The sequence below is a fragment of the Orycteropus afer genome, unplaced genomic scaffold, assembly GCF_000298275.1.
Source record: "Orycteropus afer afer isolate SDZICR_OR568_19922 unplaced genomic scaffold, OryAfe1.0 scaffold00130, whole genome shotgun sequence".
Lineage (NCBI taxonomy): Eukaryota > Metazoa > Chordata > Mammalia > Tubulidentata > Orycteropodidae > Orycteropus > Orycteropus afer.
In genome coordinates, this window is record NW_006921717.1 from 5437149 (window position 1) to 5460382 (window position 23234).

Sequence of the window (23234 nt, forward strand, 5' to 3'; positions counted from 1 at the left end):
ACAATGCCAGGAAGCGTCTGTGTGCCTTGAAGGGTCCTGGGGGGATGCAGGCCCTGCCTCTAAGTGAGGTCCAACATGGCAAACACTGATCCGGCTTCTCTTCCTTCTCTGTCTCACTCTGAATTTTATCTCAATAAAGCTGTTAAAAAGTCTTGTACGCAAGTGCTCACGGCCACATTATTCATATTGTTGTTGTTAGGTGCCGTCGAGTAGGTTCTGACTCACAGTGACCCCGTGTACAACAGAAGCAAACACTGCCCGGTCTGGCATCAGCCTCACAACAGTTGCCAAGCCTGAACCCACCGTCGCAGCCACTGTGTGCTGATCCATCTCTTAAGGGTCTTGCCCCTTTTTTTGCTGATCCTCTACTTTACCTAGCATATCCTTCTCCAGGGACTGGTCCCTTCTGACAATATGGCCCAAGTACAAGAGATGAAGTCTGGCCATTCTCGCTTTTAAGGAGAAGTCCAGCTATACTTCCTCTAAGACAGATTTGTTCACTTTACTAGCAGCCCATGGTGCATTCAATATTCCTCGTCAACAACACAATGCAAATGTGTCAAACCTTCTGTAGTCTTTCTTATTTACTGTCCAGCTTTGACACGCATGTGAGGCTACTGAAAACCTCACGGCTTGGGCCAGGCACACCTTAGTCTTCAAAGTGAAAACTTTGGTCCTCTGAAGCAGCTTCGCTCAGTGCAATATGTCATTTGATTTTGTGACTGTTGCTTCCACAGGTGTTGACTTGGATCCAAGTAAGATGAAATCCTTAACAACTTCAATCTTTTCTCCACTTATCATGATGTTGCTTATTGGTCCAGTTGTGAGGATTTTTATTTTCTTTATGTTGAGGTACAGTCTAAACTGAATGCTACAGTCTTTGAGCTTCATCAGTAAGTGCTTCGAGTCATCTTCCTGTTCGGCAATCAAGGTTGTGTCATCTGCATATCACCTGTTATTAATGAGTCTTCTTTCTATCCAGATGCCATGTTCTTCTTCATACAGTCCAGTTTCTTGGATTATTTGCTCAGCATAAAGATTAAGTATGGTGAAAAGATACAATCTTAACACACACCCTTCCTGATATTAAACCATGTAGTATTTCCTTGTTCTGTTTCAACCATAGCCTCTCAGTCTATATACAGACTCCTCATGAGCACAATTAAGTGTTCTGAAATTCCCATTCTTCTCAATGTTATCCATAATTCATTATGATCCACAGAGTCGAATGCTTTTGCATAGTCAATAAAACACAGGTAAATATCTTTCTGGTATTTTCTTTCAGCCAAGACCCATATGATACCAGTAATGATATCCCTTGTTTTACACCCTCCTCTGAATCAGGCTTGAATTCCAGGCAGTTCCTTGTCGATACAATTCTACAACCATTTTGTTTTGTTTTGGTTTTGCCATTTTAACTATTTTGTATTGTGATTTGTGTGAAAGTTTACAGAGCAAATTGGTTTTCCACTCAACAATCCACACACATTCTGTTTTGTGACATTTATTGCAATCCCCACATTATAACAGCATTCTTCCCACTTCCTCCTCGTGCGCCACCCTTTCCCTTCATCCTTCCTTCTCCTTCCTTCTTACCTTTCTAGCTCTATCCCTGGGTAAATGCAGTCCTCTTGACTTCATATGCCTGGTTGTTCTAATGAGTGCATACCCTCCTGATATCAGTGGTCATCTTACAGGCCTATCGCTTGGCTAACAGTTGAGTCACAAGGCCCAAGTTCAGTTCCTAGCTTGAAGGGTGTCCAAGGGCCATAGTCTCAGGGATCCCACCAGTACTCACCAGACCAGCAAGCCTGGATTTTTTTTTTTTTTTTAAGATTTTGAGTTTTGTGGTACAACCATTCTTGAATTATCTTCAGCAAAATTTTACTTGTATAATATTAATGATATTGTTCAATAACTTCTACATTCTGTGGGATCATGTTTCTTTGGAATGGGCACACATATTGATCTCTTCCAGTCAGTTAGCCAGGTAGCTGTCTTCCAAATTTCTTGGCATAAACAAGTGAGCACCTCCAGTGCTGCATCCATTTGTTGAAACATCTCAATGGATATCCCGTTAATTCCTGGAGCCTTGTTTTTCACCAATTCCCTCCGTACAGCTTAGACTTCTTCCTTCAATACCATCAGTTCTTGATCATATGCTACCTCCTGAAATGGTTGGACATCAACAATTCTTTTTGATACAGTGACTCTGTGGATTCCCCTTTCCATCTTCTTTTGATGCTTCCTTCATCATTCATTATTTTGCCTATAGAATCCTTCAATACTGCAACTTGAGGCTTGAATTTTTTCTTCAGTTCTGTCAGCTTGAGAAATGCCAAGCATGTTCTTCCCCTTTGATTTTCCCTAGGTGTTGACTTGGATCCAGGTAAGATGAAATCCTTAACAACTTTTTCATTATTATTTCATTATAATACTTTACTTTGTCTTCTTGAGATGTCCTTTGAAATCTTCTCTTCAGCTCTTTTTACTTCATCGTTTCTTCCATTTGCTTTAGTTACTCTCCATTCAAGGGCAAGTTTCAGAGTCTTTTCTGACATCCATTTTGGTCTTCTCTTCCTTTCCTCTCCTTTTAATGACCTTTTGCTCTCTTCATGTATGATGTCTTTGATGTCATCCCTCAGCTCATCTGGTCTTCAGTAACTGGTGTTCAATGTATCAAATCCATTCTTCAGATGATCTCTAAATTCATGTGGGATATACTCAAGGTCATATTTTGGCTCGTATGGACTTGTTTTAATCTTCTTCAGCTTTAACTTAAACTTGTATCTGAGCAACTGGTCTGTTCCACATCAGCCCCTAGCTGAGTTCTGACTGATGGATGATATCGAGCTTCTTCACCATTTCTTTCCACAGATGTAGTGGATCTCATTCCCATGTATTCCATCTGGTGAGGTCCACGTGTATAGTCGCTGTTCATATTGTTGAAAAAAAAAAAAAGGTACCGGCAATGAACAAGCTGTTGGTCTTGCAAAATTCTCTCATGCATCATTTCTATCACCAAGGCTGTTTTTTCCAACTACAGATGCTTCTTCATTTCCAACTTTTGCATTCCAATCACCAGTAATTATCAATACATCCTGACCGCATGTTTGGTCAGTTCCTGATTGCAGACGTTGGTAAAAATCTTCAGTTTCTTCCTCTTTGGCTTTAGTGGGTGGAGCATATATTTGAGTAACAGTAGTATTAACTGGTCTTCCTCGTAGGTGCGTGGATATTGTCCTTTCACCGACAGCACTGTACTTCAGGATAGATCTTGAAGTGTTCTTTTTGACAACAAATGAAACACCATTCCTCTTCAATTTATCATTCCTGGCATAGTAGACCATATGACTGTCTGATTCAAAATGGCCAATACCAGTCCTTTCAGCTCACTAATGCCTAGGATATCGATCTTTATTTATCTTAATTGTCCTACATTCATACTCCATAGATTCCTTGTTCAATTATTAATGGATGTTTTCAGTGTTTCTTCTGAGTTGTGCCTCATCAGCAAATGAAGGTCCCGGTAACTTCATTCATATCATTAAAGTCAACTCTACTCTGAGGAGACAGCGCTTCCCCAGTCATGTTTTGAATGCCTTCCAACCTGAGGGGCTCCCCTTCCAGCACCGTATCAGACAATATTTCCTGGTATTCGTAAGGTTTCCAGTGGCCAGGTTTTTCAGAAGTGGACTTGACCATGTCCTTCTTTCTAGTCTGCCTTAGTCTGGAAGCACTGATGAAACCTGCCCACTCTATGGGTGACCTATTGGTATCTGAAATACCAGTAGCATAGTTTCCAGCATCACAGTTACACACAAGCTACCACAGTATGACAAACTGATGAGTGGTGGGCATTATTCATGAGTCCCAAAATGGAAACAATCCAGTGACAGTCTATCAAATGTCACTGAACAGAATACTACTCAGCAACAAAAAGGAATGAACTACCAATACATTTAACAACACGGAAGAGCCTCGAAACGTTTTGTTCAATGATGGTGAACTGCCTAAGACTACTTACAATTCCCTTTATAGAAAAGGCAAAACTACAGAGACAGAAAGGAAACCTGGCTGTTTGGAGCGGGGGCAGGAGTGGAGATTGACTGTAAACAGGTCCAAGGGGACTTTTGGGGTAATGGAGATGTTATAAAACCACACTGTGGTGGTTGGCTGCACAACAATATAAATTTACTAAAACTTACTGAACTGCATGTACACTTAAACAGGTGAATTTCATGGTTACCTAAATTATGCTTCAATAAAGCTGTTGAGAGAACGGCCGGTCTAACTCTGGTCCTGCACGCTGGTCTAAGACTCCCAGGGACACCTGGTGCCTTCGCTCCAGCGTGCTAGGACAACCAAGCTACTGCTGGCACCTCATCCCAGAATCACCCAGAGCTACCCTGGAAACTTCACAGAGAGTTTGCAGGGAGCAGCGAGACCAGAGGGGTGTAAAAGTTCTTCCTTTCATAGCCCCTTCTGGCTGTACGTGACATCTTCACAAACCACAGAAAAAAGGAATGACTTGCTACCACCCAAGAAGATGCCCAGAACCTATACAACTATGAGACCAGAAGAACTAGATGGTGCCCAGCTACCACTGCCATCCACTTGGAAGGGATGTAGGAGATCCTGCATAAAGAGGGAGAACAATGTGGAACAAAACTCAAAATCATTTGGAGGCAAAAAAAAAAAAAAAAAAAAGGTGGGGACCAGGTTTGCTGGTCCAATAGAGCCTGGTGTAACCACTGAGACTATGGCCCCTAGTTGCCCTTCAGGTCTGGAATTGAACCCACAACTGTGGTTTCCAGCCAAACAAAGTACAGGCATGTGAGTTAAACATTTACCTCAAGTAGACACACGCCCTGGAGAGAACAATCATGGGAGAAGGAAGGGCTGCTTATGCACAGGGAGATAGCTCAGGGTGCAGGAGAGTATGAAGGGATGGACACTGGGAGGAGGTAACTATGGGGAGGAAGTGGGAGGGGAGCTGCTGCATTGTAAATTTTGGTCAATGACATGAGACAAAGTATATGTGAACTGCTGTATGAAAAGTGAATTTATTCTGTAAATCTTCACCCAAATCCTAATAAAAAAAAAAGAAGATGCCCAGGGTTCCTTCCTTCAAGAAGCATGCCTAAGCAACCAGATGCTTCTCAGGTACTAAAACAAAAGTGACAACAAAACTTAAGTATTCTTTTCCCCATCTTCATCGTGTCAACGTAAGGCTTCACTTCCTCGCTTTTAAAATTTTATTCTGGTAAAATATATGCAATAAAAATTTGATCATTTCAACTGTTTTTAAGGGTACAATTCAGTGACATTGATTACACGCTCCATGTTGTGCAACCATCACTACTAATCATTTCCCAAACTTGTTCATTTTCCTAAACAGCTCCCCTTAAGTGGTAACTTCCCAGGCCTGGAAACCACTAATAAACTTTGTCTCTATGCAGTTGTCCCTTGTAGATATATTTAAATAGAATCATACACTATTTGTCTTTTTGCATCTGACTTACTCACTTAACATAATGTTTTCAAGGTTCACCCCTGTGGCAGAACTTCATTTCTTTTTATGACTGAGCAATTGTAGGCATGTACATTGAGTTTATCCATCTGCTGATGGACACCTGGCTGGTTTCCACCTTTGGCCACTGGGAATAATGCTGCAAACAACACTCAGACAGGAATTCCTCCCTTCTCTTTGCATAGCAGCTACTGGCTGGTTTTTGGTGAACTGTATGACCCAGCTCCCAGAAACACATGGGGCAGACCTATGAAGGTTCCTGAAATCCCAGAAGAGTCGCTTTCAGCTTCCTTGGCCCTTCAAGAGTCTTCTCTCTTTTCCAAGTCCTCACCAGCCTTCATGGTGCCTTGAAATCTCTCTCCAAATCCTTTGCTGTCCATCCCAGGCCACAACTTTCTTCCCCCTTCTCCACACAAGCCTGACTGGTTCTCAAGCCCTTCACTAGACAAGTTACAGACTCCAAGGCCTGTCTTTTTCCCTCCAAAAGGAACACTAGGGTCCACACATCTTGGGTAGTAGGGCATTTCTAGGCCCCTACTAAAGAGCACCCCACACCCGACCCAGCAGGTCCTGAAGGCCGGCATCCGTGGCCTGCCTCCTCTGAGCCCATCCTCCCTGAAGGTACCATCGGGCTGCCTCCTACCTACACGTCCATCTAAGTGACCACGGAGAGGAAACATCCTTCCTCTACTGCCACAAGAGGAGGATGCGTGGAAAAGCTTCCTGCCGCTCCCTCTTTGCTGAGGCTAGGCCTTGGGTTAGTGCAGAGCAGAAAACCCAGACACAGCAGGAGGCTGGCCGTCTCCAGACCTTGGCATCCAATCCTTCCAAGAACAGGGATTTAGTATCTACCTGAAGATCTGAACCCTGTGCCCCTCTGCAGCCAAATCTGGGCACTATGTTGCCCATCCTGAGCTCTACCATCCCTCTTAGTACTTCTGGCTCTGGGGGCTGGCTCTGTGTGGCACGGCAGTATAGCGTTCCACGCAAGACTCAGCTACACACTGGACTTGACGACACACCAACCACCACGGAAGCGCCACGTCATTCACCCTCACCACAGTAGAGAGGCGGTGGTGAAGACAAACTGCTAGGGTTCACACTCTGAATGTGTACTTACGTGTCACACCTTAACTTCATTATTATCGGCATCACCCCTCAGAGGAAGGTGACATTATTATAAAGAGGGAAGGAAACCACCCAAAAGATGACCAGGGTGTGTCAACCACTCAGAAAGGGAGCGGTAACAGGAGATCCTGGATAGAGTGGGAGAACAATGTGCAACAGAACTCAAAATCATCCAAAAAGACCAGGTTTACTAGTCTGACAGAGCCCAGTCAGACCCCCAAGACCACGGCCCCTAGTTACCATTTTCAGGCCTGGAATTGAACTCACTCCTGTGGCTTCCAGCCAAACAACCGACAGGCATACAGGGTTAACATTTACATCAGGGAGATACACTCCTTAGAACGATCTCATTCATGAGAGAACAGGGCAGTATTGGCACAGGAAGATTGCTCCGGGGCAGGAACGCATAGGAAAGAAGGACACAGGGTGGGCTCAGGGAAGAGGTAACTACAGGGAAGAGGTAGGAAGAGTTCTGTTACATTGTGAAGAATTGCAGTCAGTGTCATGAAACAAAATGTGTATGAACTGCTGTATGGAAAAGGAATTTGCTCTGTAAACTTTCATCCAAATCACAATAAAAATTAAGGGGAGTAAACAAAAGATGACCAGTGTGGGTGTTCCACACATCTGTGCCAGCGGATAGCCTAGAGGGTATGAAGAGATCTGTAGTTCAACAGAACTAGGTTCAAGTCCTGGCTCCCTCAGCAGCAGTTCTGGCAACACATGTAATCTCTCTATGCTGTAGTTTCCTTATTTGCAAAGTGATGGAAAAACATTCCTTACTTTACATAAGAGAACACATGTAAAATGCTTAATCCAATGCTCAATAAAATGACTGAGGTTGGAAAAATTGCTATTATTTCTAGTCCCCAAATACAGCCAAAGCAGAAGGCCAGCTGTGAACACCTTTCCAGACTTAGGTCGAACCCCCCTAAGCCAGCTGCAGCCCAGATGGAGGTCAACGTAAGGATGCTCTGGGGCCTTCCTCAGGGAGCAGCCGAGCCGAGCAGCTGCCCACAGGCCTCTGGGCTGGCCGACACCAGCACTCCCCTCTTCAGAAAGTGGAAGGAGGAGAGCCAGGGACAGACAGGGCAGCTGTGGTGGGCTGGTCCCACCCTGGGGGCTGAGGACAGTAAAAGGACTATTACGCCTAAGGCATCTGCTAACTAACCAGAAGGCTGGCCGTTCAAACTCACTAGCTGCTCCTTCAAAAGAAGAATGGGCAATCTACTTCCATAGAGATACCACCATCTCGGAAACCCAAGGAGGGGTCGCTGTGAGTCGGATCTGACTCGGCTGCACTGAGCTTGCTCGGGGCCTGGAGGAGCAGAGCGCACCGGAGTGCCAATTCCCCTGACCCAATTCCCCTCTATGACTGAACGGTGCGACTCTCAAGACTCCATGCATTGAGAATTGAGGAAAAGGAAGAGACAGAGGTACATGGGAGGTACAGACAACAAAGATGAACCCTTCTGCACATACAGTACTGCACTGTCAGGGAAAGCAAACACAGATATGCAGGTGGATAGACGGGTAGACAGGCTGAACTATTAGATGTGCCTATGCAGGGGTGGGGAGTGTGCCCAAGACCACGTATAGGGTTGGCAGAGAGTGTTTCTACAAGTCTATTGCTATGTTACGTAAGAATTCTCAGGTATACAGTAGAGCTGACAACGGACAAGATTGTAGTCACTTCTGGGTAGCCACAGCCAGCTACCCAGAGGGAGCGAGTAGTTGGACCTGTGGGCTCAGGACCATAGTCTCAGGGGACATCAAGCTCAATTGGCATAACATACTACACAAAAACATTGTTCCACATCCTACTTTGGTGAGTAGTGACTGGGATCTTAAAAGCTTGCAAGCAGCCATCTAGATGCAACGATGGGTCTCTCCTTGTCCAGAGCAAAGAAGAATGAAGAAAATCAAAGATTCACGGAAACAATTAGTCCTAGCAACTGGTACACCATGCAATCCTCAGTCTATATGACTATGAGACCAGAAGAACTAGATGGTGCCCGGCTACCACTGTCAACCACTCAGAGGGGGATCTCTGTAGGAGATCCTGGATAGAGAAGGAGAACAATATGGAACAAAACTCAAAATAATTTGGAAAAAAAAAGGGACCAGCTTTGCTAGTTTGATAGAGCCCAATGGAACTCCAAGACAGTGGGCCCTAGATGCCCTTCAGGTCTGTAACTGAACCCACACCTGTGGCTTCCAGGCAAACAAAAGGCATATGAGGTGAACATTTACACTCCCTGGAGAGAACAATCACGGGAGAATAGAAGGGCTGCGTATGCACAGGAAGATAGCTGGGGGGGAGGGGGGGAGGCAGGAGTGCATGGGAAAGAAGGACACAGGGAAGAGGTGACTATGGGGAGGAAGGGGGACGGGAGCTGTTGCACTGTGGTAAATTGTAGTCAATGTCATGGGACAAAGTGTATGTGAGCTGCTGTATGGAAAGTGAATCTGCTTTGTAAACTTTCGCCCAAATCACAAAGGAAAAAAAAAATAGTAATCTTAAAGAAGAAAAAAGATTCAATGCACTAAGAACTTCCTCACCAGCCCACTGCCTCTTCTGTGAGGGTCAGGGTGAGGAGGAGAGCCCACCTGGAGAGAGGAAAGAAAGGAAAAGTCTTCAATAGAAAATGTTTCTTGGGCCACAGCCCCAAGGCTGGCAACGTCTTCACCTAGCTGCTCCCTGAGGAGTGAAGTGGGGTAAGGAGGCGGGGTCACCGATCCAGAGAGTCCCCTTAGGTGGTTCTGGTTAGGCACACTCGGTCAACAGGGTGGGAGTCTAATGACCAGCTGCCCTTCCGGACCAACTAACCAGGACCTGGCTAACATCACACTCTCCCCTCCACCTCTATCCCACCCGATCACAGAAGTACAGGGTGGCAAACAGCAGACATTCCCAAAACCCTGGCCAGCATCAAGCCCCAGGCAGGCCACAGAGGAGGTCTCCGGGAGTCTGTGGAAAGTAGACCTCATGGCTCTCGGGTAGCCTTCAGAAAGAATAAGGGGATCAAGGTCACCGTGTAAGGCAGTTATTTGGAACAGATGGCAAACCAAGCAAGTTACCAAGCAGGCTGGATTCAGAAGCAGGGCCTGAGCAGCTCTGAGGTCCTCAGCAGAGACCAGGAGCGAATGCAGGACATAAAGGATAAAAGGGACAGAGTCTTGTATCCAGTAGGTTCCACCAGCCCTTCCGCTCAGGAGCTCAGAGCTCGGCTGGCCGAGACGTGTTGCCAGGCCTGCCCGGAAGACAGCCTCCACCCCATGAGCCCCGTGCTGACTCAGGTAGGCAGGGCCCCTTCCCTAATGCTGGAGGCTCCTTCCCACCGTTCTCCCCGAAAAAGCTCACACTTGGGGCTTCTACGCTCAGGTAGGCCTCAAGCCTCCCCAGGGCTGGGAAGGGGCCACACTGGGAGGAATCGTAGGCAGGCACTCCCTGGCCTGCAGCAGAGTAAGCCTGGCCGCTGTGGAGCCAAGGGGGAAAAGTGTCCCTTGGCACTAGTCCCAGGGGCCGGTTCCAGGTCCCCTCATTGTAGCCCCAGAGCCCTCACTGGTCACAACCTGCCTCCCGGGCCTCTGCCTGCCACCAACCAGTCCCTGTCTGTCATGTAGAGTCAACGGATCTGCTGTGTGCGGAGCGGCTCCTGGTATCTGCCCCACTTCCTTTCCCAGTCAATGCCTCTTCGGCACTGGAAACCCAGCCCCTGAATCGTGCTGCGGCATGCTACTGCCTGGCTCCATTCGGCAATGCCTTAAAGATCCCGCACTTGAAGGGGGAGGCAGAGCGTGCAGGGGACAATCCGAGTCAAAAAGGGGAAAACATACCCGGCTGGAGAAAGGGGCAAGGACTACCAGCGCCTTCCATTCAGTAGAGCCTTAGCAGAACCTGTCAGGCAGCGAGGGCAAAGTACAGAGGCCGGGAAGGGCCAGGCCCAGGGCGGGGGCTGCCGGCCCAGCCAGCCACCCTTACTCAGCCGAAGCAGGCAACACCTTCCTTCTACCACCTCCTCGCTGAAAAGTAGCAAAGCAGCCAGGCCGCACGGCTCCTGCCTGGGAACCTGGGCTATGTCGCAACCGAAACCACCACTAACAGAGAGACTGGGTTTGGCAAGGAGAGCAACGGGACAAAGCCCCACAGCTTCTCCTCGCGGGCAAGGGCTTGGTGGCCAGAGTGCGAGCGGTCCCAGGACACCACACTGGGAGCAAGGTGGGAGGAAGGGGGTAGGAGGGGAACAGGAAGGAAGGGAGCCAGAGAGAAAGAGGCGGGTTCAGAGCAACTTCCTTCTCTCGTCTCCCCACCCCCTCCCCGGAAGTGGGCTGCCCCACCCTCCCCAAGGTACCTCACTGGGTAGCAGCTGGCAAGAGGTGAGGAGGCTCAGTCCCACCTGGGCTGTCATAAAGTTCTTATCTCACCTGGGGCAGGCGGAGGCTGGCAGGGACAGGACATTTTACCAAGGGCTCAGGCAGAGCCGGGAGGATCACCTCTGGTGACCCAGAGATGCATGGTGGTCTTGCCCAGACCAGCAAGCCCCTCACTCAAGAAAGGGGCGGGGGGAGTTAAGCTGAAACCAGCAAACCAGCAGGGGCAGACGGGCTCCCCACTTCCTACAGTGTCTCCCTCAGGGAGTGCTTCTGCCACTTACACACACGCCACCCAGGGCCCTCTGGGGCCCCTTCGAGATCTAGGGATTCCAGGTCAAGAACCTCTGTCACATACAAAATGAGGGGTTTGATCCTAAATGGTGCCCACAGACCAGGAAAAAAGCCACCCGTCCTGACCAAGCCCCTTCCAGCTCGATTCTGGGAGTCCACCCCCAGGATCCTGCCCACCTCCAAGTCTCCGGTCCCCCACCCCCAACAACACTCCCTCCTTTAGGAGCATGGAGGGTGTAGGGACAGCAGGGCAGCCATTCCTCACACCTTCCTCCACCACAGCCCCTGCGGGACTGTTTCTCTCTGCCATCAGAAGCCTCTCCCTCAATCACGGACCCTCACCTGTCTGGTCACCACCTCTACTTTGTCTCGGATCTCTCTCACTCAGCCAGGACCCCAAGCCAAGCTTCTTCCCTTAGTTATTCTTTAAAGCTCTCCCGTTGGTGGTGGCTATAAGCCCCCAGGAAAGGGCCATGCTGCCTCTGTGCCTCACAGAACCTAAGCCCATGCGCCTGGCAGACAGACCACGCTACTCAGGGCAGCCAGGAAATGTCTGCCTTTCCTTCTGAGCTGGTTGTGGTCAATGCTCCCGATGCCACCAAATGCCCGGCACTCACACTCTTCATTTTAACACAGACCTGGGGTATGTATCACCCCCCACTTCACAGATGAAAACTTGAAGCTCAGAGTCCCACAGCCCTACACGCAGAGCCAGACTGGAGGCCAGGCCTTTGGCTCAGTCCAGTGCTCAGCTATTCCTCTGGTACCCTCACTGGCTTCTCACCACCTGTCCCCCAAAAGAAGACAAGCCCTCGGCTCTCCTCCACAGCCTACAAGGAGGAGGAAGATGTGAAGACGTAGCCAAGGTGCTGGGCACAACAGCATGACAATGTTCAGTTACGACCAGTGGTGGGGCTGTTTGAAGGGCCTTACCCAGGTGGTCCCACAGCAGCTCCTCCTCCTCCAAAGCTGCCCCAAAGGGGTAAGACTCTGATCTCAGTGGAATAGGTTGCTGGACTCTGGAAGGTGGGTTCAGGCCTGCCTAGGTGGAGCTGCTGCTTCACTCCCAGCAGGTCAGGGCCCAGAGCAGAACCAACAAGCTTCAGGCTTTCAGTGCCCCGGGTTCTGCAAACGGAGGAAGGACCCACCCTGACCTCACACAGAGAGGCTCAGATAGACAGGAAGGACTTTGACTGAAAGTCACCTGGCTGTGCAAGTCACAATTTTTCGGCTCTTTGTCTGCATCCAGGGTCTTCCTGGTGGATGAGAAGTTTCACTTCTGAGCAACTGTCACCCTCAACTGCTAAGAGCCAATAAGCCAGAAGAGCAGCCTGGGAAGGCAAGGGTCGTGAAGCTGTGCCGAGCACAAGCCAGCAGAGCGGCGGGGTGCAGCCCCCTCCCACCCCAAAATGACCTGCGATGGCTCCAATTTGGGAATAGCCCCACTGCCTTCTGCTGCGGGAAGAGATGGGGAGACTGGAGAAAGCAGTCTAAGGCCTGCTCCCTTTTCCGCCGTGTTAGGTGTCTCCCTGACAAAGCAGATGAACAGAGCCCACAGCTTAGGCACAAAGCCAAAAACAAGGTGGCTTCCTGTCCCTGTTGCTGCCAACAAGCCCTTGGTGGGGACTGCCCTTGGACTCTCCAGACTGCAACCTCGTCCCAGGGCAGGGAGACCAGCACTGCAGCCGGGGCCAAGAGGGGAGCCCGCAGGCCTCGGAATAGCTCGGCAGAGACCAGAGCCTGCCTCGGAAGATGAGCAAACAGGAGCAGACTGGAGAGGGACAGAGCACAGGGCACCTCCGGCTCACCCCCATCACACGTGGGAGCCACACACAAGGAGCTCCCCACAAACCTCCTGTCTTCAGAGCCCTTCAAACACTGGTTCCTTTTGACACACGGTGGAGTCTACCAAGCAACTGGGGCTCAGGGCCCCAGTACCACTTGAGCCCTGGGAATCTGCCCCCGGGCTGGGTTCTCTCTCTCAGGCCCTACCTACCGTTGCTGACTCATCAAATCTTTGTTGAGGCCCTACCTCGGGAGCCAGGGCTAGCTGCAAAATTCAGAGAGATCTGATTCCTGCCAGCTGGAAACTTAAAAGGAGGGTAACTGTCTGGAAGGCTCAAGATGGCCTGCTTGCCTGAGGGGCAGGGCAGGGCAGTACAGCCAGGCTCTGCAGCCAGGCAGACCTGGGTTTGAGCCCCGGCTCAGCTATGTATCTATCAGCTGAGTGAGCGACAGCAAGCTAATTGACTTCTCTAAGTCTCAGCTTCCTCACAGTAACTGTACCCATTCCACAGGATTAGTGTAAGGATTAAACGAGAAAACCCTTGTCAGCACCCAGCATATATAGTGCCTTGACACGGAACACACTTGATCTTGTTTTCTATGACATGACTTCCCTTCACAAGTTTAGGTAAGGAATTTGCCTCCCCACTCTCAAGGGGTCCTCCAGGCCCTGAAAAGAGCTGTAATCGCTAAGCATTTGACTCCAAGTAGTGGTGGCACTAGGCTGGTGCCCACTACCCTGGTATTCCTTCTGAAACAAGGACAAGCCAAATGTCGGCCATGGTGGGGCTGCTAGGCCAAGACCCCGCGTCCTAAAAGAAAAGCATTTCTGCCGAGAGGAGTGGGTGAATGGGGAGGCAGCCACACCTCTGCCCCGTGGTAGCCCAAAGGAGGGTGAAGAGGTCTTGCCTGGACCCTTCCCTTCCTGGCCAGTCCTTAACTCTTTCCTCCCAGCAAAGGGCAGAGAAGCAGCCGACATACTAGTACCACATGGTGCCAAGGGCTGGAGAAGCGCACACTGCCAGCCTTGCACTCCGTTTGGCTCCTCCTGTACCAGTGGGTTACTGTAACCATGGAGACCAACAAGTTCCTCCATATCAGGAGAGCCAGCCTGCCAGCAGCCCAGGGCTCTGGAGGATGGGGTGGTGGGGGTAGGCAGAAGGCAGGCTGCAGCGTCAAGGTCTGACTCCCTTTACTGAGGACTGTGGGGAGCCAGGGCCTGGAGTGGAGTTGAGGGGCCTGGGCCCTCCTCTAGCCTCATGTTCTTTACCTAATAGTTTTATGGATTCTGGGCCTCTACACCCAGCTACGCTGTTGGCTCACCCCAGCACAAGCTACTGGGAAGCCGTGTGGTGTGTAATGAAGAGGGTCACTCTACAGAGTTAGGCAGCTCTAGCACTCTGGATGCCATGGAAGGACTGGACTAGAAGTGTGGATGAAGGGCTACAAGGACAGACACGCACACACTCCAAGTAAGGGCTGCACTGATCATACAAGGCCTTCTTTCAAGGGATACAGGCAAGTAAACCCTCCATCCCTTGTTTATCTCCAATCCTTCAGTTCTCAGAACACCTGAGCTGGGAGTCACTGCTCCTTCTCTGGACTCTCCCAGCACTTTTTCTGTTGATCTCTTTCTGCTCTGTGTCCCCACGCCTTAACTCCCTCAGCTCTGAAAGGTCAGGGACAGTGCCTCATTCACCATCATATGTACTTGGTGCCCAGCAGTGCCTGGCACCTCGCAGCCCCATGTGAAAATACTTACGGAGTAACAGAAGGCCAACTTTCGGATCCTCCCAGATCGCGGCCTTCATTTCTCATGGGGAAGACAAGAGTAGAGGAGGCAAGACCCAAAGCTCTTCCCACGAGACCTGTTCCCTTTTTCAAGGCATCTGTCACCCCCGAAGTTGGTTGGTTCCAGGTTACTGTCTACCCTTTCCACCAAACTACAAAGGGAGGGCCTTGGGAGCGGGGACCACTTGTGCCACAGCCGAGGCATTCAGCAGGGCGCTGAGGGAGTAAGCAGAGCATGGCTGAGTGAGCAAACACGAAAACACGTCAGGGTGTCTTCATCACAGTCCCGCACATAACGTCCATGTGCCCTGCAGACATCCAAGCGGGGCAGTAGGCCACAGAGTCTCGTCCAATGGATGGATGACACCGACGGAGATGGAGTTCCCCTAACACAGAGCCCAAGGGGAGGGTGGTCACCAAGGGGAACTAGAGACAGATCTGAAATCCAGGCAGAGCGGGGACCAGCAGGGGCCCTGGCCATCCTCTCAGCCCATCCTGAGCCCTCCTTTCATCACAGAGGGGAACCCTCCCCTCCAAACTTCCTGCTGCCTGTACCAGAACAACAGGCCCTCCCATTGAAAAGGGTTCTCCCCCGCCTCTCGTCATTCAGTCCCACCACTGCTTTGCTAGTAAAAACGCCATGTCCCCCTGCAGACCATGCAACGCAACCCAAGCCATTCTGAGTGTTACCTATTTGGGGGAGTGACAATGACTTGTATACAAATCTGTAGGAGATACCCGTTTGCCACACAGAGGGCTTGGCTTTAGTACTTCCTGCCTGAACCAATGTGCTCATCCTAAGGCCTTCTCCACCCTGGGGTGCCAAAAACATCCACCCTCCACACCTGCCTCTTGTCCCTCTCCACAAACCCTCACTCCCCACCCTCCCCCACCTTCCCGAAACTGCTCCTGTTACAGAAAAGCACAGGAACTAAAATCGGCAGCTGGGAGCTCAGTTGACTCACCCAGCATAATCATCTCCTCCCAGAATCTCCCATCTTCTCCTGGGGTTTTTGCCAACAGAAAGTGAAAAAGAAGCACGAGATCTTTTTTTTTTTTTTTTTAAAAAAAAAAAGAAAACCTCTCTTGGCATTTTTGCAACAGCCTTTTCACCTGGTGCAGGTTTAACCCTCTGGCTCTGCCCTTTCCACCGTGGCACCCTCCTAAGGTCTAAATGCGGGCACAGCTACACCTGGGCTGGAAGGTGCAGGAAGGTGCTGGACAGACATGGCTCCTCTTCCAGCTGCACTGGGCATGGTCCTTGGCTGTGAACGAGGAGGAGGCATTGGGGTGGCTGGAGTTGAAGGAGGAGCAGGAAATGTCCGGAAGAAACACTGGGCAAAGACTGCTTGCCCCAGAAGTCACCACGGCCAAGGGTCAGGACTCAAGCAAAAGGAGCGACAGAAACCACCCAAAGCCACCACTGCTGCCCTGTCTCAGAACTGTCCCCACTCGGTCAGCAGCAATGCAGGTGCTCCATTTAAGGGACCATTAAAATGCCAACTGGCTGCTGTTTCCATAGGCAAAGATGATGGTCTGCTCCTGCCGACAGGCAGCGGCGTTCACTTCCTCATCCAGCAGGTCAACTGAGAACCCAAGTAGGCAGCACCTGAGCTGTGGGATGGGAGGGTGCCCATTTCTGGGGCTACCTTACGATAAGCCAGGTGCCAAAATAGAGAACTCGGACACACATGTCCTCCCTTAGATACAGAAAATGAGTACAGGTCTGTCACAAACACCCTGGGTGAGGACAGGGGTGCGCGTACAAGTGTTGTGTGGTGTTTTCTTTTTTCTTTAACACTCACTTGCATCTAGAAAAGCAACTGACTTTTGTCATATATGCTGCTATGACTACGGAGTTATGAGGACACTTCCACAAGGCACGTGTCAACCTGTTGCAGCATACTCATCAAAAAAACCCCAACTCGGGAAAGACAATAAACAACATGACGGAAACCCACCCACTGCCATCAAGTTGATTCCAACTCACAGTGAGCCTACAGGACAGAGCAGAACTGCCTCACAGGGTTTCCACAGCTGTAATCTTTACAGGAGCAGACTGTCACAGCTTTCTCTTGATGAGCAGCTGGTGGGTTCAAACTGCCAACCTTTGGTTCATAGCCAAGAGCTTTGACCACTGTGCCACCAGGGCTCTTTATTACAAGCAAAGCAGCACAAAATTAGCAAGGCAAAGGCAGACACTGAGAGGTACACAGGAGCAACAGGCACCATTGGTAAATACAATTACAGACAGAATCCCGCAACAGTAACATCTCAAACAGTAATTTCTGAACTGCTCCACAGGTAGATATGTAAGCTGAACAGGTGTGAGATGGCATCAAGGAGTGCATCCATGAACACAGGAAAGTTTGGCAGTAGACATATCTACATACATACACACACATTCATGTATGTAACAGAGCTCACGGGGCAATCATGAGAACATCTTAGCCATAACCAGATACCTGTAGGACTGAATCACTGGACTTGGGAGTTGAGTTCCACAGCCTCGGGGGTCATCAGAAAGACCACATTCTACACCCTACCCTGGTGAGTAGCGACCGGGGTCTTGAAAGTCTATGAACAGCCACTGAAGATACAAAAATTGCCTTCTTCCCATCGGAGTGAAGAATAATAAAGAAAAGCAAAGACTCAAGGAAACACTCAATCCAGAGGTGTAATGGCCCACATGACCACTAGCTTCCATGAGCCTGAGACCAGAGGAACTAGATGGTGCCAGGCTACCATTACCCATCACTCCAACCAGGATCACAACAGTAGGTTCTGGACGGAGTAGAAGGAAAATATAGAACAAAATTCAAATTCATAAATCAGACCTAAGTAACCCGTGGGACAGAGCCTGATGGAACCCAAGACTACGGCCCTTAGATACTCTTCAAACCTGGAACTGAACCCACTCTTGGAGATCACATTATAGCCAAACAACAGACACGCCTACAGAATGAACAGTAACACTCAAAGGGAATGTGCACCTCAGAACAATCGACTCCACAAACCCAAAAGGGCACTGTTTGCCCAAAAGCAACATTTAAAAGGCAGGCAGGGGCAGGAACGATGGGTGAATGGAAATGGGGAACCCAGGGAGGAAGAGGGTAGAGTGCTGGCATGCTGAGGGGACAGCAAGCAATGTCACGAAATAAGTTGTGCAGAAATTGTCAAATGGGAAACATCTGCTCTATACACTTTCACCTAAATCACAATGATGTGCTACCATATATGCCCTCAATTTACCAGAAGTTCCATCCTAAAGAGGAGTTGTTTTTCAATAGACACATGTTCCAAATGGTGGCTGTGTAGCAGGCCAGCCCATGGAGACCCATCACGGTGTCTGGAGGAGTGTATTAATCATACTGAAAATCTAAACCACAGGCCAGGCAGAAACACCCATTCAAAGTGCCATGTGGGATGCAGGAGCATACCTTTGCTCTCTGTGCACCATGGGTCACAGAAACTGGGGGACCCTAAACTTCAAGCTGTGGATGAGGCCTTGAAACCAGAGCTGCGGGGGGGGGGGGGGGTGAGTGTCGGGGAAGGATAGGGCTTCAAAGCACTAGGGGCAAAGACTTGGGTGCTTGGAGCTTAAGGCCAGGCAGGAGAGAGGGTCTGGGGAGACAGAACTCAGATGGAGATGAGGAGTGAGGCTGGAGGAAGGAAATGTGAATGGCTCCTGCCTTCCAGAAGGGCTGATTAAGGAAGACCAGTAGATAATCTTCCAGCTAGAGAAGAAAATGGGCCTGAGGCAGTGCACAGACATAGTGCAGGTGTTCTAGTTACCTAGTGCCATTCTCAAGAATATATACCACAACTGGGATGGCCTTAACAAACAGAAGTTTATTCTCTTACAATTTGGAGGCTTTAAGTCCAAGTTCAAAGTGCCAGGCTCTAGGGGCTGGGTGAAAGCCCCTCAACCTTGGGGTCTAGCTCTACCTCCTGCTCCTGGCCCACTGGAGCTAGAGGCTTTTCTTCACTCAGACAGCTGCTGGCTGCTGAGGCTGAGAAGCCTCAAGGTTGACAAGTGAAAAGGCACAGTCCCGATGTTACCAAACCACACAGCAGGCCATTAACTTAAGTCCACTGTAAGTCCCAAGGTTGGCAGAGCATAGCAGGCTGCTGAGGAATGACACAGATACATGCAGGGTCCAAGCGTGCCACAGGCTAGAGAGCATTCCCAAGGCTTCTCCTTATATACGGAAAGCAGACCACATCCCAAAGGCAGCTACGCAGTTGCTTGTGGTAGATGCCACCATGGAGCTGACTGCCAGTCTCATCATGGGGAATAACTACCACCAGCTAGCTGCCCAGCCACTCAACCAGGCCCAGCCAAGTTGACACACAAACATAACTAACTACCACAGGGAGCAAGTGCTCTTTGGAACTGTCCCCCCTCCTAGCTGGGAAGGTGACTGAAGCACAGAACGCACCTCACCTCTCTCCCTCCCTGGGCCTCTGCAGTCTCAATCCTGGCTAAGGGCAGAGACTACGGGCTCCTGTTACTAAGTGGCCGTGACCTGGGCAGGCGTCTTGGCCAGCTTGCCAGATAAATGGAGGAGAGTTCATGCATCAGATGTTAGGTGGGGAAGACCGGGGAGTGCGAGCTTTGCAGTGAGACTAAGTACATGACAGACAGCTTATGACGTTGGGCCTACAATGTCCCAAAGTCAAGCACCGTGCTCACTCACTGGCAGCGATGTCATCCCTTCTCCAGGGTGCTCTAGCTGCTTGTGCCTTTGGCCGTGAGTATGGTAAACTAGATGACAACCATGTGGCATTACAAGTGCTTGTTAAAAAACACCTTTTATGGTTTATTCATCTTGTCAGAGGCTGGGGAAGAGAGCTTCTAAGTGAGGGGCAAGGCTCAGAGAAGGGTCCACTTAGCTCTCCCAGGCAGCAGAGAACTTGGGTTCAGACAAGAGGCTCTGAGTTTTGTAACCACTGAAACAGGAGCCGGGGAGCGGGACTCTGGTACCGAGATCAGCTCATGTGCCAGTGGAAGCCCTCAGGAATCAGAACCAACAATTAACAGGTGTGACTGGAGAGGAAGGGGGGCGATCTGGGGTACTGTTACACAGACCGCACACAAGGGAATGCTGGTTTATTCGGAAGAAGGCAAGCAGCCCAGCTCTCGCTGCCCGCCGCCAAATGCACCCCGAGAAGGCAGCAGTAACTCCACTAGGCACAGTGCTTTGTCAAAGACCTGAGACTGCGCAGAAAACCCACCCAGATACTCCTTAAGCACTCAGCTGGACAGGATGTGGTCTCTGCTGCTGCATCTAGTCCATGCTAACCAGCAACGACAAAGAACCCCACAGGCGTTAAAGGCGTCTCTGCCAAGCTCTGAAAACAGAAGGTGTAAAATCAGGAATTACCAAATATCCAACACCATCCAAAACTCTCAGACCGCCGCATGGCATATACGAAACACTCATGACGCGCAAGCTATTATGACTGCTATTTCCATATGCCCAAGTCTCTTCTGCAGGTGCCAGAAGACATCTCCCTGGCTGCAGCTTCCTTATCCAGTGCCCACCATAAAGGCTCTGCACCTTCCAAACACAAAGCAGCCTCTTCAACCTGGCCTAACAGCACTGGAGCCAAGGGCCGGTACTGGCCATCCCCTCTCACAGCTCAGCCTGGGGCTGGGTTGCTTACAGAGCCAGAGAGGGCCGCGGCAGCTCAACTGTTTCATCCCTTCCCTAAAAGGCCGCTCTATTCGTCTCTGATAAAAAAGCACTTTAAACACACACATCCCACCGGAGGAAAATCCAGAGTACACACCACAGACCCTGAGATACACAAAGCCAGCAGTGTTGCCAAGACTTTCTACATAGAAGAGCCTGGAGACTTTGCAAGTCAACAGTCACAATGGGGAATGCGACTAGTGTTCAAGAAACAGACACACACACAGTCCCGAATCCCTATTTACTTCCTGAAGCTGAATTCTGCCTCTTGGGTTGTGAGATGAGGGAGAGCTGTGTATTTGTGTTTTGTGTGTGGGGGGGGGGTGAAAACAGGGCTGTATTTGCAGCTCCTGTGTCCCTAGTTCAGACGCTCAGTAGCCCCAAAGGGTAACAAGGCTCCTATCACCAACTGCCCCTCACACAACATCACAAGACCACCGTTTGGGAAGATGAGATTTTTGGTGTTTGGTTTCGTGTCCCATGAACTAGCACCTGTGTCAGGGGCAAGTTTCCTGAAACAGCTGCATGTCCTGGGCCCTGCAGACAGGATCTGGGATACAGGAGAAAGATAAATGAGACGCCAGCACTGGGAATCCCGGGGTGACCAAGACAGCTAGAGAAGGAATAAAACCTCACCTGTCTTCTCACAGCTGACAGGCCCAGCGCACGAAGCCTTTCCCACCTGGTCCTCATGGAGGAGGCAGAGATGCCCACAGACCTTCCTTGGCTCGATCTTCCTCCTGGCGTCTGCACCCCCTTACCCTGACAGCTCTACTATGTCAAGTGACTGGTATCGACTGCTGATGCCGGTTATCCCATGAAGAGATACCAAGGTCATGTGTGCTGGGCCACCACGTTCTGCCGCACTTGTTTATAGGCAAGAGGATTAAAAGAACCTGACAGGGAGGGAAGCGGGCAAGCCTCCTGTACAGAGCAAGCACCGGGAACGCAGCAGAGGCCTCCCGCCAAGAAGTCCTTTGCTCAAATATACAGCAGAAATCGCTCACCAGATGCCAAACCAGCTAACCATGCCAAATACCACTTACGGTCAAGTGACCTTGAGACACTGCTCAATTTTTCCAATGTTCTTTGTATGAAAGGCTAACGTTGGGGGTTTTGCATTTTGGGGGGTGGGCTACAGGGGTGGCATGAGTCACTGAGTCGGAATTGACTCAACAGCACTGGGTTATGGTGGTGGGTAACACAGGGTCCTCTAAAAAACCCTAAATGAAATGAATACCTAAGTAAAGCCTTTCTGGTCGACCAAGAAACGTGTGTCCATCGGCCTAAGAAAGAAGGGCTGTTTCAAGGGTCTATCAGGGTAAAGCAGGAGTTCCGGGTTCAGATGCCTGAACTCTTCATCAGAAGTCAAGCTATCGGGACAACACTTGCGGTGACCACTTCACCCTAATCAACATCACAACTGGGAGATGAAACCACCACCTTTAGGTGCAGCTCCAGGGCAAGCAGGTCTGGAGACCAGGTCAGGGTCATCCCTCCCTAATCAGACTCAACCTGACAGTCAGGAGCCACCCAGGAAGGAAGAGGGGGAGGCGGTCAGCACCTGAACCCTTGGCTCCAGGCAGTCTGGGCCTCGAGAGCTCTGCTGCAGAGGGTGGCTCTGTGAAACCAGACTCTTCTTCCCCTGCTCCTGTGCAACACCATTTGTCACAGCCCCTAAATAACCAGTCCTCCCCACTCAGCACGCCGGGGCTGCCACGGTCTCATCTCCACTGCACCCAAGCCCCAGCAGCAAGAGGAGGTTTCCGTGCCACAGGAGGGCTAAGGGGTGCCCTGGCCCAAGCCAGCCAGAGCGGGGCACCGGGAACACCTGCCAGCAACCTGGGCCTCCCTTCCCAAGCCAAGGGGCAGCCACCACTCTCCTGATCCTCCACCCACCACAAGCCTGCTGGGGCCAGGGGAAAGACAGCCCTGCTAAGTAAACCAAAGGTATTCAGTTAGGAATGAAATTGAGTTAGGACCCAAAGAACCAAGCTTAGGAAGCAAAAAAGGACTATGGTGCTGCAAGGGCTTCCAAGAATAAACTTCCCCAACCACCCACCAGCTCTTCTGAAGAGCAGCAGGGGTGTGAGCAGCACCGTCCATTTCCCCGAGCAGCAGAGAACCGGGGGTCTTGGGCAGACACACCTGGCCGAGTCATCACCTCCCCTGAGGCGCCCTAGGGCCCACGAACGCCAGAGGAGTCCACACCTGCCACACCTCCATGAACACCAGAAGACACCTGAGATGGCAGCGTGTCCCCGAGCTCACATACTCACGCGTCCATTAATCTTCCTCCAGATCGCTGCTGTCATGCGGGCTGAGTCCTGCTCTGAGCCGGTCACTCCAGTTTGCTTGGCAGGGTGGGGGTGGTGGGGGAGAGGAGGAGGAGGAGGAAGGGAGATTATGATTCTCTATTTTCAAGCCCCGCCCCCCAAACCAGGGAGGGGAGCAGCTGGGTTCCCGTTCCAGGAGTGCTCCGATCTCGGGCCACTACAGAGCCCGCCAGCTGCACAAGGCGAAATCTGGGGAACATGCAAACCAAACGAGCTGGGGAAAGGAGGGGAAACCAAGCAGGGCAGAAGTGGGTTGGTCTCCTGCCAAGAACTTTGACTGGCACTCCTATCAGA